This window comes from Saccopteryx leptura, chromosome 2, assembly GCF_036850995.1.
Source record: "Saccopteryx leptura isolate mSacLep1 chromosome 2, mSacLep1_pri_phased_curated, whole genome shotgun sequence".
In the NCBI taxonomy this organism is placed as follows: Eukaryota; Metazoa; Chordata; class Mammalia; order Chiroptera; family Emballonuridae; genus Saccopteryx; species Saccopteryx leptura.
The window spans coordinates 117,957,727-117,981,746 of record NC_089504.1 but is presented as its reverse complement, the minus strand read 5'-3'; the positions used below and the strand labels follow the sequence as shown (position 1 = coordinate 117,981,746).

Here is a 24,020-nt window from a genome sequence, read left to right as displayed (position 1 = left end):
GTGCTCTGCCTTTCCTCCTGTCACTCTGGATGAAATAACTGTCACTCTGGGCTAAGGCCAACCTCTCCTCTTGAGCACTAAAACTTCAACTCCTCACTTACTAAAGGACATTTCTCTATCATCCATCTCTTTCCTCTCCTGAATCATCAGTTTTTCTATTTTTAGTGGCTCTTTATCTAAACTGTACAAACTTGCTGGAATTTCTCCCAATAAGAGAAGCTGACCTTGACCTAACCCAAGACTATGGCCCCATGGCATTGTCCTCTTTGAAAGTTATCTGTACTTGCTAGTCTCCAAACTCCTCCCCTCTTATCTTGAACACAGTTTTCCAATCAGGCTTAGCCACTAAGTGCTTGTTGAAGTCACCATGGTTAAATGAAATGGCCAATGTTTAATCTTCATCTTACTTCACCTTACTAAGTGCAACACCTTACCCAGCTGGTCTGCCCTCCTTGCAAGGTTTCATCCAGCCTCTTATAGCCACACTTTCCAGGCTCTCTTCCTATCTGTCTGGCAGCAACCCCCTAGCTGGTTCTTCCCTAATCTCCCCAACACCCAAATGCTGAAGTGTGCCAGGACTCTGTCCTAGGGCCTCTTCTCTGTACATTTCCATAGTGATCTCACCTAGCACAATAAATTTAAGTACTAAATGCATTCTGTACATGCTGAAGTCTCTCCAAAATCATATCCAGTACAGATTTCTCCCTATTCATGCCTCTTCTTTTATCCATAATCACCTGCTTGACAGCTTCTCTTGAATGTCTAATAAACACTTGAAACTTAGCATGACTCCACCCTCAACCTGTTCCTACCCCAAAAGCTTTCCATAAATCCATCCTTCTATTGACCATCTTTTCTTTCATACCCCGCACATGTAATCTGATCAGCAAATTGATAGCTTGAACTTTGAAATCTCCTCATGATTGGACTGCTTACTACTCCACTGCCACACATCAGATTCAAGCCACTACAAGCTCTCATCAGGCATACTGCAGTAGTCTCCTAACTTGTTCACTCTGCTTCTGATCTTGCTCCCCTCTCCCTCCCAAGTCTGTATTCCACTGATTTTTAAAATCAAAGTCCTTATAATGCCCCCATAGCTTTACAGAATCCTTTCACTCCACCCATCTCTTACTCATCTTTAGCTATGCTTTCCTCACCCTCCCCCAAGCCCACCCCACCAGCTTTGTTCCAGCCAGACTAGCTTCTCTGTTCTCCAACCTTCTAGACTCACTCACTCCTCAGCTCCTAAGATCTTTGTTCCTCTGTGTGTGTGTTTAAGTGAAGCCTCCATATTTAAAACTGCAAGCCCCAAACTACCCTATTCCACACCCTCCCTCCCTATCCTTGCTCCCCAACTTTATCTCCCCAACACTACTAACATGTTACAAATATCACTTAGATCAGAATGGAAGTGCCATTAAAGGAGATAGTCTCTGAAAGAGTGCCTGGCACCATAGATGTTCAATAAATACTTGTTGAATTATGAATCTACTTGATATTACAAAGAATGAGGAATAAACTTAAGAGTTTCATCTTTAACATTAAAACAGTGTTATTCAAAGCAGAATGTGCACTTTGCAGGAAGAAAAAAAAGGATCATCATCTCAGGTGTGGGAAGAAATAATCTAACTTCTTTTTGTAATTTATTTCTACCTAGAAAAGTGTTAATTGGCCCTGGCCACTTGGCTCAGCGGTAGAGCACTGACCCGGCATGTGGAAGTCCTGGATTCGATTCCTGGTCAGAGCACACAGGAGAAGTAGCCATCTGCTTTACACCCCTCTCTCTCTCCTCCTTCTCTCTCTCTCTTCCCCTCCCACAGCCATGGCTTGAATGAGCAAGTTGACCTGAGGCGCTGAGGATGGCCCTGTGACCATGCCTCAGGCACTAAAATAGCTAGGTTGCAAGCAACAGAGCAGCGGCCCCAGATGGGCAGAAGAACATCAGCCCCAGATGGGGGTTGCTGGCTGGATCCTGGTTGGGGTGCATCAGTAGTCTGTCTCTCTGCCTCCCTCCCTCTCACCTGATAAGAAAAAATAATAAAGAAAATAAATAAAAGTAAGTGTTAATATTCAATATACTAACTAAACATAACACATGTAGGCCCTGGCCAGTTGGCTCAATGGATAGTGCATTGGCCCAACATATGAACGTTCCGGGTGCAATTCCTGGTCAGGGCACACAAGAAAAGCAACCATCTGCTTCTCTCCCCTTTCTTCTCCCCCTTCTCTCCCTCTTCTGCTCCCACAGCCAGTGGCTCCATTGGTTTGCACATCAGCCCTGGGTGCTGAAAATAGCTCCATTGGTACCAGCATGTCAGCCTCAGGCACTAAAAATAACTCGGTTGATTCAAGCACTGGCCACGACAGGGATTGCCAGGTGGATCCCTGCCATGATGTGTGTGGGAATCTGTCTATCTCCTCTCCTCTCACTTAAAAATAAATAAATTTTAAAAAGTGTGTACTGTATATATTAGTAATACATTTTCTTTTTTTTTTTTTTTTTCATTTTTCTGAAGCTGGAAACAGGGAGAGACAGTCAGACAGACTCCCGCATGCGCCCGACCGGGATCCACCCGGCACGCCCACCATGGGGCGACGCTCTGCCCACCAGGGGGCGGTGCTCTGCCCATCCTGGGCGTCGCCATGTTGCGACCAGAGCCACTCTAGCGCCTGGGGCAGAGGCCACAGAGCCATCCCCAGCGCCCGGGCCATCTTTGCTCCAATGGAGCCTTGGCTGCGGGAGGGGAAGAGAGAGACAGAGAGGAAAGCGCGGCAGAGGGGTGGAGAAGCAAATGGGCGCTTCTCCTGTGTGCCCTGGCCGGGAATCGAACCCGGGTCCTCCGCACGCTAGGCCGACGCTCTACCGCTGAGCCAACTGGCCAGGGCCTAGTAATACATTTTCAACAGGCAATGTGTAATCAAAAACGTTTATAGAACACTGATATAAGTAAGCTTTCAGGTATGAAGAGCATGAATGAGAATACTATGTATTTACATGGCGTTCCCTTAAAAATGTACAAACCTTACACCATTTCATTCTACAGCCTACAGTGCATATACTAAAAAAAGATTTCTCTGTCAGCACAGTCACATACTGAAATAGTCATAAGATGACACACAAAATCAACTCCTTCCTCAAAATGTGTTAAACACATAACTATTTAAAGTAATGCAATGCCTTTAGTACTTCAAGACTAGATTTTTTGTATGTTGATTGTGGCAATGCAATGGCAAATGAAAAACTAAAATCCTGTAAACTACATACTTTCTGCAAAATTTTTTTAGGATCAAAGTAAAACATTTTTAGAGCATTAAAAATCTCACGAGGCAATAATGAAGCCTCTCCCATCTTGGGAAGTCCTCCAATATTTAACTAGAACAGCGACCAGCCTTCATTTTTAGGGAAAGAAGTCAAGACCGTAAGGATGAGCAGCAGGAGTAAAGGAATGATAAAAAATATGGATACTAAAATTCCTTGAATTCTAACCTCTCCTCACTTCTACCCTCCTTTTGTTTTGCCCCAGGTCTCTATATTTTTAGAAAGCCATAAAGAGTAAGACTGGAAAAAAGATAAAGCTGAGGTCCAAGAGCTCTGAAACACCACTCCCTGATTATACAAAATAGTAGCAGCTCTATTCAAAGCTATAAAAAGATGCCAGAAGGGCCTCCAAGATCATATCCCAAAATAGCTTCCAAATCACTCTCAGTACACTGTCAGAGACAGACACAGCATTCATTTCCTCATCTTCAGTTCACCCTCAAAATCAGATAATCTTTCTAAAAAATGTATGTATTAAACATATCATGAAGACTAATCAGATTATATGATCTCATTGAAACACATTCTAGAATAAGTTTTTAGGTGTGGAAGACTTTTTGAAGTAGTCTGATATGCTCTCAAATTCTAACGGATTTTGATACAATGAGGAGGTGCATAATTACTTAACTACAAGGCATTGACTTCCCAAACAAACCCAAAGCATAAATTACGGAAGGAAGAAAGAGTAAAATCCAAACCAAATGGACAAGTCTCATCCACATAGGCTGGTGTCAACATTTTTTTTCCCTAAAAACAAACAAACAAAAAAAGGCAAAAACTAGGTAGTAAATAAAATCCTTCCTGCTACTTACTATTCACACAGGATTAACTGTAAAACTCCTTCTAGTTTTACACTACTCTTTGGTAGAAAGACAGTGAAGTACAGTTTGGTTTCTTCACGTCTAGACAGAACAAGTTCAAATTCCTATTGCACTTACTTAACTATAGTTTTGAGCAAGTAATTTTCATTGCTGAGCCTCAGCTTCCTCATCTATGTAGTTACCATTACTCCCATGCAGAGATGCTATCAAGGTCAAATGAGAACATTGCAAAAAGACTTACATGGATCACATAAGAAGGCCTTAGTCATAAACAACCAACTAAAAGAGAATGCAGACTAGGAACAAAAGCACAATACAAATTTCCAGATTTATTAAATAAGTATTTATTGTTTTTTTTTAAATAAAAACAGAGATAACTTTTAGTTGCATTTTGTCATTCTATTTATTTAAAAGTAATCTTGTTTTGTTAACCAGTGTCACCCCAACAAATTCAATTAAAAAAAAAAAAGCTATCCTAGGACTGATCACAGGTAGAATGTAAGCCATGCAGAACAGAAAGCACTATAGACTATGTTAAGGAAATTAGTTACTGAGAAGTAGGAAAGGAAGTAATAGAGTATGAATATAAGAGACAACAAGATGCCTGACCAGCAGTGGCGCAGTATAGAGCATCAGACTGGGATGCCAAGGACCCAGGTTCCAGACCCCGAGGTTGCCAGCTTGAGCGAGGGCTCATCTGGTTTGAGCAAAAGCTCACCAGCTTGGACCCAAGGTCGCTGGCTCGAGCAAGGGGTTACTTGGTCTGCTGAAGGCCCGCGGTCAAGGCACATATGAGAAAGAAATCAATGAACAACTAAGGTGTTGCAACGCGCAACGAAAAACTAATAATTGGTGCTTCTCATCTCTCCGTTTCTGTCTGTCTGTCCCTGTCTATCCCTCTCTCTGACGGGGGGGGGGGGGGAGGGGGAAGAGGCAACAAGATTAAGTTTCAAGGAAACACTCATCTTGCAGAATGTGTATAACAGCAGTTCATGCTGCAAATACTTTAAACATCAAATTGATCCCCAAAGAGCAAATTCCAAAATTATACCACAGTAAACTTTAACACCTGGCACTCTGTCAGTTAAACTGCATTAACTGGGACTTTCCCATTTTTAAGTTCATTAACTATTTGTGGCCCTTTATGTCACATGAGGATACAATGAAAAATCCACTACCCAGAAGAGGGCCCTCATTTAATCAAGGTAGTACCATGATTTCAGACTTCCAGTCTCCAGAACTATGAGAAATAACTTTGTTTATATATATATTTTTTTGGTCAGGCAGACTCCTGCATGCGCCCGACCGGGATCCACCCGGCACGCCCACCAGGGGCGAAGCTCTGCCCACCAGGGGGCGATGCTCTGTCCCCTCCGGGGTGTCGCTCTGTCGACCAGAGCCACTCTAGCGCCTGGGGCAGAGGCCAAGGAGGATCCATCCCCAGCAGCACCTGGGCCATCCTTGCTCCAATGGAGCCTCAGCTGCGGGAGGGGAAGAGAGAGACAGAGAGGAAGGAGAGGGGGAGGGGTGGAGAAGCAGATGGGCGCTTCTCCTGTGTGCCCTGGCCGGGAATCGAACCCGGGACTTCTGCATGCCAGGCTGACGCTCTACCACTGAGCCAACCGGCCAGGACCACTTTGTTTATATATTAAAAACAATTTTTGTATGAGTTATGAAGCAATGTAAGGTCAAAATGTATAAATTTTGTAAGGCAGTAATTGAATTATGTACAATAAAATTTTAGATAATAAACTAAAACTAAACAGTAGTCTTAGAAAAAGAGTGGTAATTTATGTTAAGAAAAGCTGGTCCAAAAACATAAAAGAAAAGCTGGTCCAACTTGTCACTGTATATACCCAACACATACACATCACCTGGGGTAAAACGACCTGGGCTAGAAATATCTATGCTAATGTCCCTCACCCAAGACCAGATCACCTGTATAGCAATTACATTCTTCTCCATTTAGAGTATTACTGGAAACAAAATTGCAATGTCTGATTAATAATGCCAACTGTAGATCTTTTATTTCATCTCACCCATGTTATCACAAAAATGTCTTATAAAATTAAGAGATGTCTTAATGCCTACTCTTTCTACTCCAACTTATCACTACCAATTTTAAGTGATTTTAAAATATTAACAAACAGGGGCTCCTTTGAGGGGGGTTACAAATAAAGCAAAAGTCAATCTTTTATTATGCACTCAACTGTAAACTACTTGAGGGCATCTAGCTCACCCTGCATACATGAGTGGGCATTTAAAAAATGTTACCAACAATGTTTTTGAGGGTCATGTCCCTGACATTTTACCCGTGTGGATTTTTATTGCACAATTTTGCTTAACACGGTGAATTTTATGAACACATGTCTCATTATAGAACTGACTGTATGTAGTCTAGTTGGGAGTAGTAACAGAGCCAAAGTGGCACGCAATTTACTAACTATGCTACTTACTTAACAAATCGTAAGACCAGCTAAAGGTACACCATGATAAAAATGGTTGATGAATGTTTTTCTCTATAGAAGTGCCCAACAAAAATACATAAGCCACATATGTTATTTTAAATGTTCTAGTAGTCACATTGAAATTAAAAAGGTAACTCAAAACAGTATTATTTCAACATGTAATCAATATAAAAATTAGTGATACATTTCACAATCCTTTTCCATACTAATTCTTCAAAACCCAGTGTGTACTTTATACTTACAGCACATCAATTTGAACTAGCCACATTTCAACTGCTCAACAGCCACATGGGACTAGTTGCTATCATATAGGACAGTTAAAACACAAAAGCACCCTGTTATAATGATGTTACTTACAGATCATTATGAATAATTTTACTTATTTAATATAGTGAGAAAAATTTGGTAGAGAAACTTTGTCACTATTTTCCACTCAAAAAATAACACCAGAACGTCTGAATCACTGTAACAAGGATGTGCATAAATGTTTTTGTTTGATAATTACAAGACTATTTGAAAATGACTTGTAGCGATTTCAAAAAAACTGCATGGACAAAAATTAATTCAAACAAGGCAAAATGCATGATAATGTTAAATGTATGTTAATTGTTGAGGAATAATTTTATTTTTTACAGCCCACACTACCCCCTAGTGGACATAAAACATCATCTACTTATTTCAACCTCATTTCCTTTGCAAATGAAAAAACTGATGCCCATAAAAGCTATTTTACCTTAATTCACTAACTTTTAAAAAAACTGCTTATCCTAAAGTCAGATGAGAATAATAATTCTCAAGGTATACCTTCCTTTTTCTTTTTTCTCCCACCCATACACTTAAACCTCATGACTTCTTATATGGCAGAAAGATTCAGAGAAGGAAAATGGGACGAACCTTTATCAAAGTCTCTGACCAAGGATTAAATCTTAGAAGATTTTAGACCAAGGTATCTCTTTGTTGAAATGCTTTATTTCCAGTTGCATGGATAAGTAATAGGAAAGAACATCATATTCCAAGAGATGGGGTAAAACGACCTGGGCTAGAAATATCTACGCTCTAATGTCCCTCACCCAAGACCAGATCAATGCTCCTGTTAAGTTCAGTAAAATGAACAAAGACTTGGAAGCCAGAGAGGGACTGGTGAAAGGCTGAGAGTATCTAACCAAGCTGTTTCTCAGATCTGAACTAGTTTGAAAGTGCCACCCCTGTACTTCCAATTTACTGTGCATTACCACCACTTTTCTTACTGTAACTAACACAGAACTTGTTGGTTTACTTCTCAGACTCTCAACTACTTAAAGATGGAACCTCCAGCTACCAGCATGTGGTGGTAAGTGCTAAATAAATGCTTGTTCAATGAATAAATGCATGCATGCTTAGCTACCACACAGAGCTGATGAGAAGGATTACTACACCTGCTGTGGTAGTTGATTAACTTCCACCCCAAGGATGGCATTTAAGGCTAATACAATCACCAACAATAAACAAAAATCTGATAATCCTACCAACAAACTGTGTCTTTAACAAGGAAAACTGTTAAACTGAATTCCTTGCCTGACCAGGTAGTGGTGCAGTGGATAGAGCGTCGGACTGGGATGCAGAGGACCCAGGTTCGAGATCCCGAGGTCGCCAGCTTGAGCGCGGGCTCATCTGGTTTGAGCAAAAGCTCACCAGCTTGGACTCAAGGTCGCTGAAGGCCCGTGGTCAAGGCACATATGAGAAAGCAATCAATGAACTAAGATGTCGCAATGAAAAACTGATGATTGATGCTTCTCATCTCTCTTCATTCCTGTCTGTCTGTCCCTATCTATCCCTCTCTCTGACTCTCTGTCTCTGTAAAAAAAAAAAAAAAAAAAAAAAAACCCAACCAATTATTAAAATAAATAAATAAAATAAACCGAATTCCTTAATTTCCTTGATTACCATCCCCCAATTCTTCTGCCCCACTAAACACATCAGGCTATCTTGTAGTCTGTCTCCCCGCGCCCCCCCCCCCCACTACTTCATAAATTCCTGTCAGGGACTCTATGTAATTATCAAGCACTATTGCCAGATAAGCAGAAAATCAACAGAAGCTCAAGTAACAATAAAAACTAACAGTGCCAATGCAGACTTTACATGTATCATTAACTCATTTAATCCTCATACCCATTTTACAAGTGAGGAAGAGTGATCACTTAAAGAATACAACCAAAGCTAGCAAATGGCAGAGCCAAGATGGAAATCCAGGCTTACTGGGCTCTATTCAGCCTGCCCTCAGAGCTTGTTTTCTTAATCTCAATGGTATACAGAAAGACTGCGCCCCCCTCCTTTTTTCTTTTGGGCCTGAAATTAAAGAAGTATATAGTAAATCCCCAAGTTACAAACAATTTAAGTACAACTCATATTTATGAACGGAGCACCATAAGGGCTAGTACTGGTTATCAACTGCAGTTGAACATCACTGAAAATGATATCACAGAGTTACTCCCACACGAAGAACTAATCAATGAAGACATCATGGCACTAAAGCAGCAAATGATATAGCATTTAGGGAAGGAAAGAGGGACCTAGAAATTCCAGAATTGAAGTTTTCAACAAAAGGCGTTAGTTGCTGCTTTTTGTCTCATCGAGACAGGAACAGTAGTCAAGTTAAAAGAACCAAGATCCTGGCACAGAAAGTTCACCAAAGTTTTCCATTCAGTTACCGAAGGGCCTGAGATGCTACAGGGCCATTATGATGAGAAAAAGAAAAGCTCTGTACAAACCTCCCTTGATGTCTACTTCAAGAAACTGACTCCAGCAGCAGAATCAAACTCTGACTCTCTACCACCAGTCCCATCCTCTCCGACAAGTCCATCATCTTCTGCATCATCCAAGATGGTTTAAGATTGTACAGGGGGGTCCTCGGGTTATGACACAGTTCTGTTCCTATGACAGTGACATAACCCAAATTTTGGTGAACGTCGAAACATACCCTAGACTAACACAAAGTGAACACTTGTGCTTTTAACAGTCCAAAATGGCGTAGGTAAGCGTCCTGGAAGATGCCAACTCCCTCACTCATATGGCGTTACTGGGTATTCTTCCACCATGCACAACAAAACTAGTTCACCCACGTAATCCGTAAGTACAATGTTAATGATGTAAGCCAAAACACTCACTTCTCAATTTTTTTAAGTTCTTATGGGAGTGAACATCATAAACTCAAAACATGGTACAGGTATATCGAGTAACCCAAGGACCCCCTGTACCTAAAAATGTTTAAGTCAGGGGTCTCAAACTCAACTCAGCATGTGGGCCGCAGAGCAAGATCACAGCCGTTTGGCGGGCCGCACTAGGTCTACAAAAGGCAACTGTTACGCAACACTTTTCTCACTGCAGTTGAAAACAAAAAAAAATCAGTACAAAATTGTTCGGCGGGCCGCGAGTTTGAGACCCCTGGTTTAAGTGTTTGTAAGACTAGGGGCCACCGCCATAGTAGCCAATCACATACAGGTTCTTCTTGGATTCAAGCAGACAGTAAAGAAACAGTAGAGCCAAAAAATGGTGGCCCATTCCTTAATTAAAGTCTCGCACCGGCTCTGACTGGTTGGCTCAGCAGTAGAGCGTCGGCCCAGCATGTGGAAGTCCCATGTTCAATTCCCGGCCAGGGCACACAGGAGAAGAGCCCATCTGCTTCTCCACCCCTCCCCCTCTCCTTCCTTTCTATCTCTCTCTTCCCCTCCTGCAGCCACGGTTCCATTGGAGCAAAGTTGGCCCCGGTGCTGAGGATGGCTCCGTGGCCTATGCCTCAGGCGCTAGAATGGCTCCAATTGCAGCGGAGCAATGCCCCAGAGGGGCCAAGCATTGCCTCCTGGTGGACATGCCGGGTGGATCCCAGTTGGGTGCATGCAGGAGTCTGTCTGTATAACTCTCCCCCACTTCTCACTTTGGAAAAATACAAAAAAAAAACACAACAAAACAAAAACAAAACAGAAAAAATAAAGTCTCGCAATGGCCCACGAGCAAACACAAAGGGAAAACACTTCCATTTTCATTCATTCATTGCACCCAAAGTCCTGACACATTCTCAGGTTCCACAACCAGGAGAATCTTCCCCAGTTTCTCCTGGAATCAAAGGCCTCACTAGTCTCAGAGGAGCTCGCAAAGCCCCTCACCTCTGGATCTCCATCTGCACACCTTCTCTCTCTCTGCACAAACTGGCTTCTTCCTCAGCACTCTGCACTCTAACTCACTCTGCAAACATGGCTTCTTTCTCTCTTTTCAAAACTTTCTGGCTCGAAAACCTCTCCTCCAACAAACATTAGCAAAACAATGGCCCTTCCCAAGCAGGAAGGTAATTTGCAATTTCACAGACCACTATACCTGGTGCTGCCCAGCCCCCAATGCAAACTATAAGTGAGCAAACATGAAAAATCATATTTTACAAACTTATTTGACCAACAGTGTTTTTACGCACAGAAAGGTAAAAATAAATACTATGTTAAGACAAACATCTAAGTTGCATTTAATAGGTAAATATACCTGTTCCAACTTACATACAAATTCGACTTAAGAACAAACCTATAGAACCTATCTTGTTCATATCCAGGGGACTGCCTGTACAGTCTTATTATGGTAAGTGAAATAGGAAAAAAAATCTGCTGTATTTGATTAAAAATTGGTATATACCATCTTACCTGGAATTATCTACTACATGGTAAGTCATTTTGCCTACTTTTGATACTAAATGAAACCACTATTAATAAACAAATGTTCATTCATCACTTACTTTACACATGGCATTGTGGTATCAAGTAACTCAAAGGAAGAGCTGAATGAGTGCCTTAACCCCAGGAATTTATTTCATTGTGAATATAAAGCGTACATAAGCCACTGTTTGAAAGATATATTTCAGATTGGGTATGTCAAGGTCTTAGAGAAGGTACAAGAGTATGCATTACTACATAAAAACAACTAGATTCAGGGTATATTATGTTCTTGTTTATTTGTAAAGACATTTTGAGTTTTCTGGAAAGTTAAGAACTTTACACCTCCATCTTTTTTCCTGTGTTTTTGAAAGATTTCTAAATATTGGCATCCCAGTTAAAGACAGTGTCAACTACTCCTATTTTATAATATACTCATGCACTCATAAAATTCTTGGTGGTTAAGAATGTTTTTTGAATACCCAGCACAGTGATTAATATACTCATGGAAGCTAAGCTTCTTCATTTTCTCTTGGTTTCTGAGTTGATAATGATATAACATTCATAGCCAGGACTTTCTTTTCCTCCAGCTCAAAAAATAAAAATAAGCCTTTAGTGGTTTGAATAATGCAACTATCTTACTGTCTTAATGAATTCTGTGTCTTAGGAATAATGTCTTAAAACAATGAATGGAGGACCTAACTTAGTAACACTTAAAGATCACTGTTGGCCCTGGCCGGTTGGCTCAGTGCTAGAGCGTCGGCCTGGCGTGTGGAAGTCCCGGGTTTGATTCCTGGCCAGGGCACACAGGAGAAGCGCCCGTTTGCTTCTCCACCCCTCCCCCTCTCCTTCCTCTCTGTCTCTCTCTTCCCCTCCCGCAGCCAAGGCTCCATTGGAGCAAAGATGGCCCGGGCGCTGGGGATGGCTCCTTGGCCTCTGCTCCAGGCCCTAGAGTGGCTCTGGTGCGGCAGAGCAACGCCCCAGAGGGGCAGAGCATCGCCCCCTGGTGGGCAGAGCGTCGCCCCCTGGTGGGCATGCTGGGTGGATCCTGGTTGGGTGCATGCAGGAGTCAGTCTGACTGTCTCTCCCGGTTTCTAGCTTCAGAAAAATATTAAAAAAAAAAAAAAAAAAAAAAAAAAAAGATCACTGTTATGCCAAGGTCCTTAGGCACTGTTAACAAACCCACTAAAAAGCATTAAAAACAAAACAAACGAACAAAAACACTGGCATATGTTAGATTCGGGGAAGTACAGTGGTCCTTCATCTATTGTGGGAGATAGGTTCCAGAATCCCCTGCGATAGGCAAAAATCCACGAAGGAGTGACCTTATATTTATTTTATTTATATATTTTTAAGGCTTTATAATCCCTCCCCACACTCTTATAAACCTTTTCCACACTGTTATTAACCTTTCCCACACTTATTTTACCGCAAAAAGTTAAAATAATATATAAAAATACCTGTATACTGCAAAATCCCATGATATAGTGAAAAATCTGATACAAAATTAGATATATACAATTTTAAAATCCACCATATAGTGAAACCACAAAAAATGAACCATGATATGTTGAGGGATGACTGTATATAATAATAGTAGGTAGGGGAAGAAAGGTCTTTCGCATTCATCTAAATGAAAATTAGGATGCCTGTTTCTGTATGATGTACAGTAAAATTATGAGCTTTGCATTAGCAAAAACTAGTGAACCTGTACTTTATAAAAATCAGCTTTTAAATTAGAAATTGTTTAAATTTGAGTTTCTTGGTTGAGATTTTAACCAGTTATTTGAGGTTGATAATTCATTTTAAGGCCCTATGTGTAGTTTAATCAGCTGTCTATATATTTATCTACTATTAAGCAATAGTAACAATTCTCCCATTTGTTCATATCTGTCACCCCACCCCCCAGTATAATGTCGGAGTTGAGAACTTAAGAAGAATGCAAGAATCTAAAGTAACTTGTAGAAAATAGAAAAACTTACCTACGATCACAGAGAAAGACTGTCTGGCAGCTTAAGGCAAAATGAGGTTCAAAGTGAGCATTCATCATTTTTCTTTTGGCCGTCCAGTAACTAGAACATCCTTGTTTGGGAATGACACCCCTCTCTCTCCAACCTTTATGGATTTCCACCTTCCCTGCTACAAGCTTTAGTTTTATTTCCTCTCTTGCAGCTGAGCATGTGAGACCTAGGCTCAAAAATTGTGCATCAGAAGCAAAACTACTAAAGGGGTTCCATTCAGAAGAGAATAGCAGTAGTTACCTCAGACAGCAATGAAAAGAGGTTCTAGTGGAGCATCCGGTACTCAGCATCAGCAAGCACACTGCAGAGCGTGTTACACACAATTCCAACAGTCAAGTCTCATGATTTGATTTCTGAGCCTTATTCCTGGCTGCCTCTTTCTTTGGTGCTCCTTAAGATTGTATGAGGTATCTAATAATTGAATATTATTTCTACTTACAAAGTTGGCTTTCATTGCTTGCTAAAAATACAAAGTCTAAATTAGGGAAGAAAGTGAAGAAATAGTAAGAGCTAATAGTGTGTGTGTGAGGAGGTTAAGAAGCGAAAATCTCTCTTTGGGATTAAATAGTATCACAGGAGGAGAGCACTAAAGCCAGATAACCTCTTTAGCAAAGAACTTCTACCCAGTTTAAGAGCCTTTACAGAGGGAGCTAATTTCACATTAGAGGGCTAACTTCAAGTAGGCAGCCTGTTGTACCTACTAGGAAAAAAAGTCAGAGCTAGGACATCTAAATTTGATCCCAATTCTAAATGCACCAACCATTACGCAACCATACCAATTATTTACTTCGCCAGCCCTCTATAATTTAGTTCCTTGAACATTTCATTACTGGAATGAGTAATACTCTTTTTTTTTTTTTTTAGTGAGAGACAGACAGACAGGTAGGCAAGAACAAACAGGCAGGGAGAGGGATGAGAAGCATCAACTCATAGTTGCAGCACCTTAGCTGTTCATTGCTTGCTTTTTCTTATGTGCCTTGATCAGGCGGCTCCAGCTGAGCTAGTGACCTTTGGGCTCAACTGGAGACCTCAGGGTTTTGAACCTGGGTCCTCAGCATCCTAGGCCAACACTCTATCCACTGCGCCACTGTCTGGCCAGGGTTTTTTGTAAGTCTTTAACCTTGTAATTACTGTTCAATATTTTGTCCTCCTTGTTGAGGGGAGAAATATTAGACTACATCCCCAGCATCCATGCCAATGGACAATATCTAAGGAAGAAATTTTTTGCTAATGTTACCTGCTTTTCCCTCCAGTTTTTTTGTTTTCTACCTGCTGATTACAGAAAAGAAATATAAAATCAATTTAAAATTATCCATACTTTGGCCCTGGACAGGTGCTCAGTTGGGTCAAGTGTTGTCCAGATACATCAAGGATGTGAGTTCGATACTCAGTCAGGGCACATACAAGAATCAATTAATGAATGCCTAAATAGGTGGAACAACAAATCACTGTTCTTCTCTCTCCCCTCCTTCCTCCTCTCTAAAACCAATACATTAAAAAAAAAAAAAAATTAGCCATAATCCTAATAACCAAAACCTGGTTAACAGTATGTTTATATTTTGTTCTGATAAAGACAAAGCCCCTAAAAAGTTTAATAAGCTTACATATTTTTCATTTACTTTGTCACTACACTGTTTTCCTGGTTGCTTTATAAGTAAATGAATTAACATGTTTTGCAAACCATGTGGATAAACAGGCATTTTTCCTAGCCTGTATGCCACAAGAATTGGCTATACTTCTATAATGAGCCTGTACTACTTAGTCCTTTCCTTGATCACTAGCTATTTCAAGTTTAAGTCCAAATGCTGGAAGACTCCACTTACAGGAAAGGCTTAGGCTTATAGTAACAGACAAGACAAATGGAAGTAGAGCAGTTGAAATTTTCGATGAAGCAAATAAAAACAAGTTACAGTTGTTCCACATTTGCAATCCAATTGTGCTAATAACATAATTTTGTCCAAAATCTTCTGCATACTGAGATAAAATGGGACATAATTAGATATCAGGGGTTCTGTCTCCTCCAAAATAAGCTTTCTTTAACAAGTTGGCCATGCTGGACAGCTCCGAGAGAGGACCATTCACAGCACAGTCTGCAAGAATCACACTCCATGAAGTTGTGCAGTGCAAGATCCTAAATATTTTGGGATTAAAAAATAAAACTTCAGTCTAGCAACTATAAAAATCAACTTTATTATTGTCTTAACTCATGGAAAAATTGATTATACATGATTATTCTTTTTTTTTATTGTGGTTTTTTTTTTTTGTATTTTTCTGAAGCTGGAAACGGGGAGAGACAGTCAGACAGACTCCCGCATGCACCCGACCAGGATCCCATGATTATTCTTTTTTATTATTTATTTATTGATTTCAGCAAATGAGGAAGGGAGAGAGAGAGATAGGAACATCAAGCTGTTCCTATATGTGCCCTGACCAGGGATCGAACCAGCAACCCCTGCACTTTGGGACGATGCTCTAACCAACTGCGCTATCCAGCCAGGACAATATATGATAATTCTAATAAAATCTAAACATATTTACTCCAAACATCCCCTTATCCTACTTACTGGTGATAAATGGGCATTCACTGTGCTTTAAAAGTTTATGTCCCACTTCACAGGGTTATGTCTAATGTTACCTATTTTGTGGGAGTAATACATAAATGAATACAGTCTTTCCACACTGAAAAAACATAAATTCTTTTTAGATTTATGATGAAGCAGAATTTTTGTAAAACCGGATATTAAATATGGCTCACTGTTATGTAAGAACCTATTCTCTGCACTCTTAGCCTCTCAACCACCTTAGAGATAGATTAGTTTATTAAGCAGATAAAGAAACAATGAGGTCAAGTGAGGATGTCCAAGCTAGTGTTTGGCTAAGCTAGAAAGTCAAGTACAGAGATCTTGGCCCCCAATTCTGTGCTACTCTCACATATCCATCCACATACCCCAAAATCTTTTGTTCTTGAGAACTGGAAGACCTAGACCATTTAAACCATAAAAGGTTATTTTGCTCACAAAGCAGCATTTCTACCATTTTGAAAGCCATCTGTTAGTTTAGAGGTAAGAAACTTACTAAACACTACTGAACTCTGCTGGAAAGAATAGGAGTGCACCTTCAGTAAAAGACATCCCTTACACACTCCGCCACTCTACTGTCTTGTCTCCCCAACTACTGTATATTAATTCCTACAGGTCAAGGCCCAGGTCCAAGGTTTGCAGCCCCAATCTTGAGTACTACAGAGTGTCTCACATTCTACACCAGTTGAACAAACAGATATACCTTCCATAACTTCCAAAAATGCTAGGCCCAAGGCTTTAAGGAGCCTGATGGTGGCTGTAAACTGCAGGAGTATACACTGAAGAAAAGAACTTTTAAAAATTCCAAACCCAGTCTTCTCAAATTACTTCATACTTTTGCTCAAAAGCCTTGGCCCTATAGATTTTACACTTAAAGGAGCAAAAAAAACTAAGCACCAGAGAGATCAGGCTTTTAAGTTTCTTTTGCCCATTAGAAGCTTTGATGATCTAACAGTCATTTCCCTCTATTTTAATAATGACCACTTGCTCAGTACTGACTAGTCAGTATATTAAAAATATAATCCTTTACCTCAAGGTTTTTTAGAAGAATTTAAAACAAAATTATTCAAGAAACCAAAATTAACACAAAATTAGAAATTTTAATATTTTACAGAATATGGATTTGCTTTGAAAGTTAAATAATCTTAAGAGATCCAGCTGGAGTATATAGCTCATTAGATTTTTTTATTCTTCTGTAATTTCAGATGATTATTTATTTTGTCCTCTGCCACTAAGCCAGAGGAAGAAATGACCCAGACTACTCAGATTTTAGTACAGGTATATCTCAGATACACTGTGGGTTCAGTATCAAACTGCAGCAATCAAGTGTCACAAAAAAGCAAATTGTAATCTTTTTACTGGGAGGGTCTTGCCTTCAATTTATAAAAAACACCTTTGTTCTGTAAGTGTAATAACACAAAGCACAGTAAAACAAGGTGTGCTGTACAACTTAAACACAAATATATACACTGCAGCGATGTGTTCTATGACAGAATTCTGTTCACAATAATACTGAGTCAAATTCATTCACTTCATGTGAATAGCCAGAGTCCCTGAAACAATGCAACAATACATTTAAAAAATTAAAAAATATGAATGCTGCACTTTGGGCTTGCTAGCAATGTGAGCTAATAAGATACTATGTAAAACTGTACCTGAATAAAACATAACAGGTTACAAAATCATGAAATAACTGATTTAAATGGTTCAAGTAAACAGAGGTTTCTTTGAGGAAAAGAATTAAGTAACTAGGACAAAGAGGTGAAGACATTTTTTCATGAGTAACCTTTTGTTGAATTTGTAACATATGCAAGTATTACTTACCCAAGAAATTAACAAAAAAGTGTTTTAAACAAAATCACCTAAGTAAACTGAATAATCAATTTGAGTAAGCTTGTTTTGAAAGTGACAGTGCCTTATCATCAAGGCAATTTTAAACTCAGAACAAAGATAAAAAAAACAATACTATTTAGAGTTGTACAGAAAACTGAACATAAGCATGGCTGGTTGGGACTACAAGCTGGCCTAACCTTTAACAATTCCATGTCTTGAAATTTAATCTAAGGAAAAACTGAGTATGTGCTCAAAAGTACACCTCCAGAAATAATGAATGCTTACATCAAAGCTTATGGGGAAAAGATGATATAAATGTAATGGGTAACACTATAGAAAAATATCCCTTCTATACACAGTGAACACACACTTCAAACAGTATAATCTTTTAATTAGTGTTGTGCTGTGGTAACAGAAATTTTCTAAATCTTAACTGAGATAATGGTTTCACAGCTGTACACATTTGTCAAAACTCAAACTGTACACATTTAAAATAGGTATATTTAATCTATGGAAGTTGATTTAAAAGGGAAAAATGTGTGTGATGTGCACCTTGAGCTTACTGTGGGTAGGCACTGGGTCTTAAATTTGGGGAGGCAGGGATCTTTATTCACCTGAGTACTTGTTGAGATTTGAGGGTAGGAACTATACTGTTTGACAGCCATTTGAAATTTGAGCAAAAGAACAATGCAGGAGGAAAGAAATGGGAAAAAAGAGGAAAAAATACCAAGAGCCAATGAGGTAGCTATGGCCATTTGTTGCTAAACTAACTCTTCAATAAAAATCATTTAACTTAGAAAATGTTTGCAATTAGTGGTTTCTTTTGCGCAAACTGTTGAAAGCGCTGGGCTGCATGTCTGGGTGAACAGCATTTACGTATAATCCTAGAACCACAGACAAAAGGAAACCTCAAGAAAAGTCCAAACTTTGGGTAGGACACTAGCCTTTCAGAGGCTAATGAACTGGAGAGCTAGATGAATTTAGTTAGAACTCCAAGGTGAAGGATTCACATGTCGATTAATCCTTACTAGTGACTCGAATGTTCACATATGTATGGCAGAACATAGGTCTCTTTTTCACACCTCACAGCTAGAATTTGTAATCCTAAACATCCAGCACTGCTTTCACCCCCCTCAAATTATTGACTGATTGATTTTTGGAGAGAGAGGAAGAAAAACACTGATTTGTTGTTCCATTTACTTATGCATTCACTGGTTGATGCTTGCATGTGCCCTGACTGAAGATTGAACCCACAACCTTGGCCTATTGGGAGGATACTCTATCCAGCTGAGCTATCCGGTCAGGGGCAGCAGTGCTTTTTACACCTATGTATTCATGTTAAGTGAATGGGCAATAGTTTTAACTAAAAAAGATGTATGAGAGCTAAAAGTAGAAAACATTTCTTTAATTTGTTCTTATAGTAGGAAGTGTCATTAGAGCTGATGCAAAGGGAGTTACCAAGGATAGGGGAAAGGATAAACTCTTGGCACCATTTGCCTTGATCCCTTGGCATTTTCTCTCTAATCCTTTCTTTTCTAACATCCTAGCTCCGTGATGGTGAATCTATGACACACGTGTCAGCACTTCCGGAAGGGGCACCTCTTTCATTGGTGGTCAGTGAGAGGAGCATAGTTCCCATTGAACTACTGGTCAGTTTGTTGATTTAAATTTACTTGTTCTTTATTTTAAATATTGTATTTGTTCCCATTTTGTTTTTTTACTTTAAAATAAGATATGTGCAGTGTGCATAGGGATTTGTTCATGGCTTTTTTTATAGTCCAGCCCTCCAATGGTCTGAGGGACAGTGAACTGGTGTCCTGTGTAAAAAGTTTGGGGACCCCTGCCCTAGAGGACCAGACTCTCTTTGGATCTGGATCCCAGCTGGGGCTACTTCTCCCAAGTTTCTAAATTTTAATAACTTCAATCTTTTCTCCTTGTTTTCTCCTCCGACTTAGAATTGGTAGTTGCTTTATATACTGTATTTTTTCACTCCATAAGACGCACCTGACCATAAGACAGACACATCTAGGGTTTTAAAGAGAAAAATAAAGAAAAAAATATTCTGAACCAAATGGTGTGTTAAAATATTTAATATAACACAATAATAGTTCAACAATGTAAACTCAACAGCAATATTAACAACCATTAGCACTGTTATTAACAAATGAGAAGAGACTTTGACATTCAAATACTCTTCTAGTTGTCTTGGAACCTGCAGCAGCTAAAAAAAAAACCAAACATTCGCTCCATAAGACGCATGGGCATTTCCCCCTCCACTTTGGGGGAAAAAAGGTGAGTCTTATGGAGTAAAAGATCGGGTAGTTACCAACTCCAAAACACCTAATAGTTATCTTTTCTCCCTTTCTGTCACCTAAGTAACAATTGTATGTATGTGACAATTCCCACATGTTCACAGAATTGTCAGAGCAGGAACTGGCCCAGCGGCTTGCAAACCACCTAGTACTATCCCAGTACTACTCCACCCCTCTTGCCCTCCACTCACAAAAGTATACAAAGGACAGCTGGGAAGGAGAAGGGGCAATTAGGTCAGTTAAAGAAACACTGAGCCTAGGCCCTGGCCGGTTGGCTCAGTGGTAGAGCATCAGCCTGGCGTGGGGGGGACCCGGGTTCGATTCCCGGCCAGAGCACACAGGAGAAGCGCCCATTTGCTTCTCCACCCCCACCCCCTCCTTCCTCTCTGTCTCTCTCTTCCCCTCCCGCAGCCAAGACTCCATTGGAGCAAAGATGGCCCGGGCGCTGGGGATGGCTCCTTGGCCTCTGCCCCAGGCGCTAGAGTGGCTCTGGTCGCGGCAGAGCGACGCCCCGGAGGGGTAGAGCGACGCCCCGGAGGGGTAGAGCATCGCCCCTGGTGGGCGTGCCGGGTGGATCCCGGTCGGGCGCATGCGGGAGTCTGTCTGACTGTCTCTCCCCGTTCCCAGCTTCAGAAAAATACAAAAAAAAAAAAAAAAGAAACACTGAGCCTAGAGGGTAATCATGCAAGTGCCTCTGGTCCCCAGATGTCTGGGAGTCCTTCCATGGGCAGAAGCAACAATGCCTAGATACAACAACTAAAAAATAATCAAATTCAGGATTCAAAAGTTGGTTTACTGCTATGAACATGAGTCAAGATGAATCCTGTACCAAGATCCACCCTTACCCATTTTTCAAAGCAGCACACCCCACCCAGCTAGACGCTCTTCAGAGAATTTGATAAGTATGGTCAAATAAGCCATGCCCAAGTATGAATGACCCAAACAGAATTTCATAATCTGGGAAGATTTTTGAGATTCCCAAACACCACACAACCAACTTCTCCACAACCATGCTTCTCTTGTTCCCCTGATAAAAGATTTAGGGCCCAGCCATTGTATATACAGCTTAGCCAATGCTTTAAGATAACACCTTCACATATTTGATAATCATAGGAATCTAAAGAAAACAGGTAAGGAGCAAAAATCAAGATTTAGGAAGGGAATAAACTCTGGGATCTTCCTGCCAAAGGATATAAATATACTCTCTCAATCTTTCTCACTTCCACTATAAAGCTTTTTCTTTCTGTTTTTTTAAATGTTTATTTTATTGATTTTAGAGAGAGAGGAAGAGAGAGAAGGAGGCAAGAACCTCTATCTGTTCCTGTATGTGCCCTGACCAGTGATCAAAATGGCAGTCTAACCAACTGAGCCATCCCGCCAGGGCATAAAGCTTTTTCAATTGAGATGTGATTAACAGTATAATTCTTATCTAAGCAAAAAGAGCAACACTTCTGTTGTTCGCAATTAATCACACTTTTTCAAGACACTTCTATTTTCCAACAGATGTTATATACTTAACTCTATGATATAAAAGAAAGAATAAACAGCTACTTTTTTATAATTATAAAGCAAATCTCCAGACTTGGAATGCAAACTTTGGGGCTTTAAAAAAAGAAACAATCTTCTTTTTTCTTAAATGAGTATTGGTATTTCTACATTATCCCCTTGGTCTTGCTCTAACCCCTTGGACATTTGCTCTCTTCTTACTAAAGTCAAATACCTCAATGAAATCATTATCTGACTACATATGCAGCTAATAGTAAAATGAAGTGGCTGACATATATATACCAAGCAGAAAGAATTAACTTCAGTTATTTTTTTCCAGTCTGCCATAAACAATAGGGGGAACTGTCTACAATCAGTATAAGGACCACAGTAAACATTCAACACCCTAACACTGGTAATGTTTAAAAGATTAACATACATAAATATATATATAATCATAACTGGCCTGATGATCCAACTCAATAAAGTATTATGAAGTGTGTGTGTGCCATTTCTCAGAATATTAAAATTGCTGTAACTAATTACTCATTAAAAGGAAGTGCTAGTTTTTTACTTTCTTCATTGACAGTAAGCCTAAATATGTGCATTTTTTAAACACACCTCTGGGACATAGCTAAAGCCTGCTCAGACTAGGACTGAGTTCTTGGCTGGCAGGGTCCTACAGCAACCTAATACAGGAAAACCTGCTAGGGCAATCCCTACAATGACGGGGGATGACAATGGAGTTCTCCAACAACCCCCTCTTATATAACCCTGTTATGACTAATCAACCTAAAGTTACATTTTAAGTGCTTGAAAACAAAACACTTATGTGTATGATGTCTGTGAACCATGGACTGGAATCAAACCAGCCACTTCTGTGCTTTGGGGTGATGTTCAACCAACTGGGCTATCCAGCCAGGGCATATAGAGGCTTTTAAAAAGGTATATATGATGCACCTGACTGGTAGTGGTACAGTGGATAAAGCACCAACCTGGGACACTGAGGACCCAGGTTTGAAACCCTGAAGTCACTGGCTTGAGCATGGGATCACTGCCTTCAGCGCAGGATCCTAGACATAATCCCATGGTCACTGGCTTGAGCAAGGGGTCACCTGCTTGGCTGGAGCCCTCTGGTCAAGGCATATATGAGAAGCAGTCAATGAACTATTAAAGTGCCGCAACTGTGAGTTGATGCTTATCTCTCTCCCTTCCTGTCTCTCTCTTGTTACACACACACAAAAAAAGTATATATGATGCTCAAAACTTTGACCCAGGAAGTGTCAGTTTATTTTTCTGATGGTTACAGAGAACAAATTAAAATATTTTTCATCAGCTTTAAAAAAAGAATCATGCTACTTGCAGCAACCAAGATAAACCTGGAGGAAATTATGCTAAGCAAAATAAACCAGACATAGAAAGACAAATATACAGAATCTCACTTATGTGTAAAATCTTCAAAACAAAACAAAAATAGTCAAACTCTCAGTAACAGAGAATGGCAGTTACCACAGGCTGGGAAATGGGGGAAAGAAGATATTGATTAAAGGGAACAAACTTTCAGTTATAATATGAGTAAAGCTCTGGAGACCTAAGGTATAGCAATAATAACTATACTTAATGCAGTGGTCCTCAAACTTTTTGAAGTCGGGGCGCATTTAAAATCCTACAAGTAATTGTAGGCGCACTAATACAACTTTCTGAGAAATATAATAATTAAGTCAAATATTAAAGAAAAAAAATATGAAGTCCAAGCGTGCTTTTATGGTAAACAAAATAAATACAACAAAAGTAAATTTATTCTGACATTAAAAAACATTTTTATGTTACATCTTTTTGAGTTATGCTTTTGAGAATTCATAAAAAAGAGGGGTTAAAAAATTTTTAAAAACTACAAAAATGTTATCTTTATATAGATACATTCTTAGTAAGATTTAGTAAATTTGGCAGGTCCCGGCACAAATGTGTTAAGTTTTTTGATTCTTGTGTTTATGAGAAACATGAGCCTGATGTGTCTGTCCTAGTGATTTCTTCAATGTTTGGGCATATATTTGAAAGGCAAACTCTCATTTCCTCGTCAATACATTGAAGAATTTCTCTCTTTTTACTCTTAATTGTGTTGAGGGTAGAAAATCCTAATTCACATAAATAGGATGTTGAAAATTGTAGTAAAACGTTCAACGCTTTTTTAGATATTGCCACATATTCTTCTTTTATAGAAATCCAAAAGGCTTCAAGAGACAATTCCTTATGTTTATTCATCAATCCAAAACCCCTACCATACATATCATCTTAACTTTACACCAAACAAAGGATAGAAGAAACTTGCCTCCAATCTTTTCAGGGAACATGGGGGGTAGTGTAAACAATCCAGCACCACAGCTTAACAGCCTTTTGAAACCTAATCAGGCAAATGAGGTGGGGGGTTGGGCAGACTGTCAGCTTACAGCCAATTCAACACACCTCTGTCCTCCCAAAATCTAAACTCCAAAAACCCTGTTGGTTTTTT

The 24,020-nt window shown here is 39.8% G+C and overlaps 1 protein-coding gene across 1 annotated transcript in view; it reads right to left on the bottom strand.

Moving 5' to 3' along the window:
- The window catches only part of UBE2N (ubiquitin conjugating enzyme E2 N), a 46,415-nt gene that overhangs the window by 4,516 nt on the left and 17,879 nt on the right, over positions 1-24,020 (bottom strand). The gene's annotated exons all lie outside the window — the stretch shown is intronic.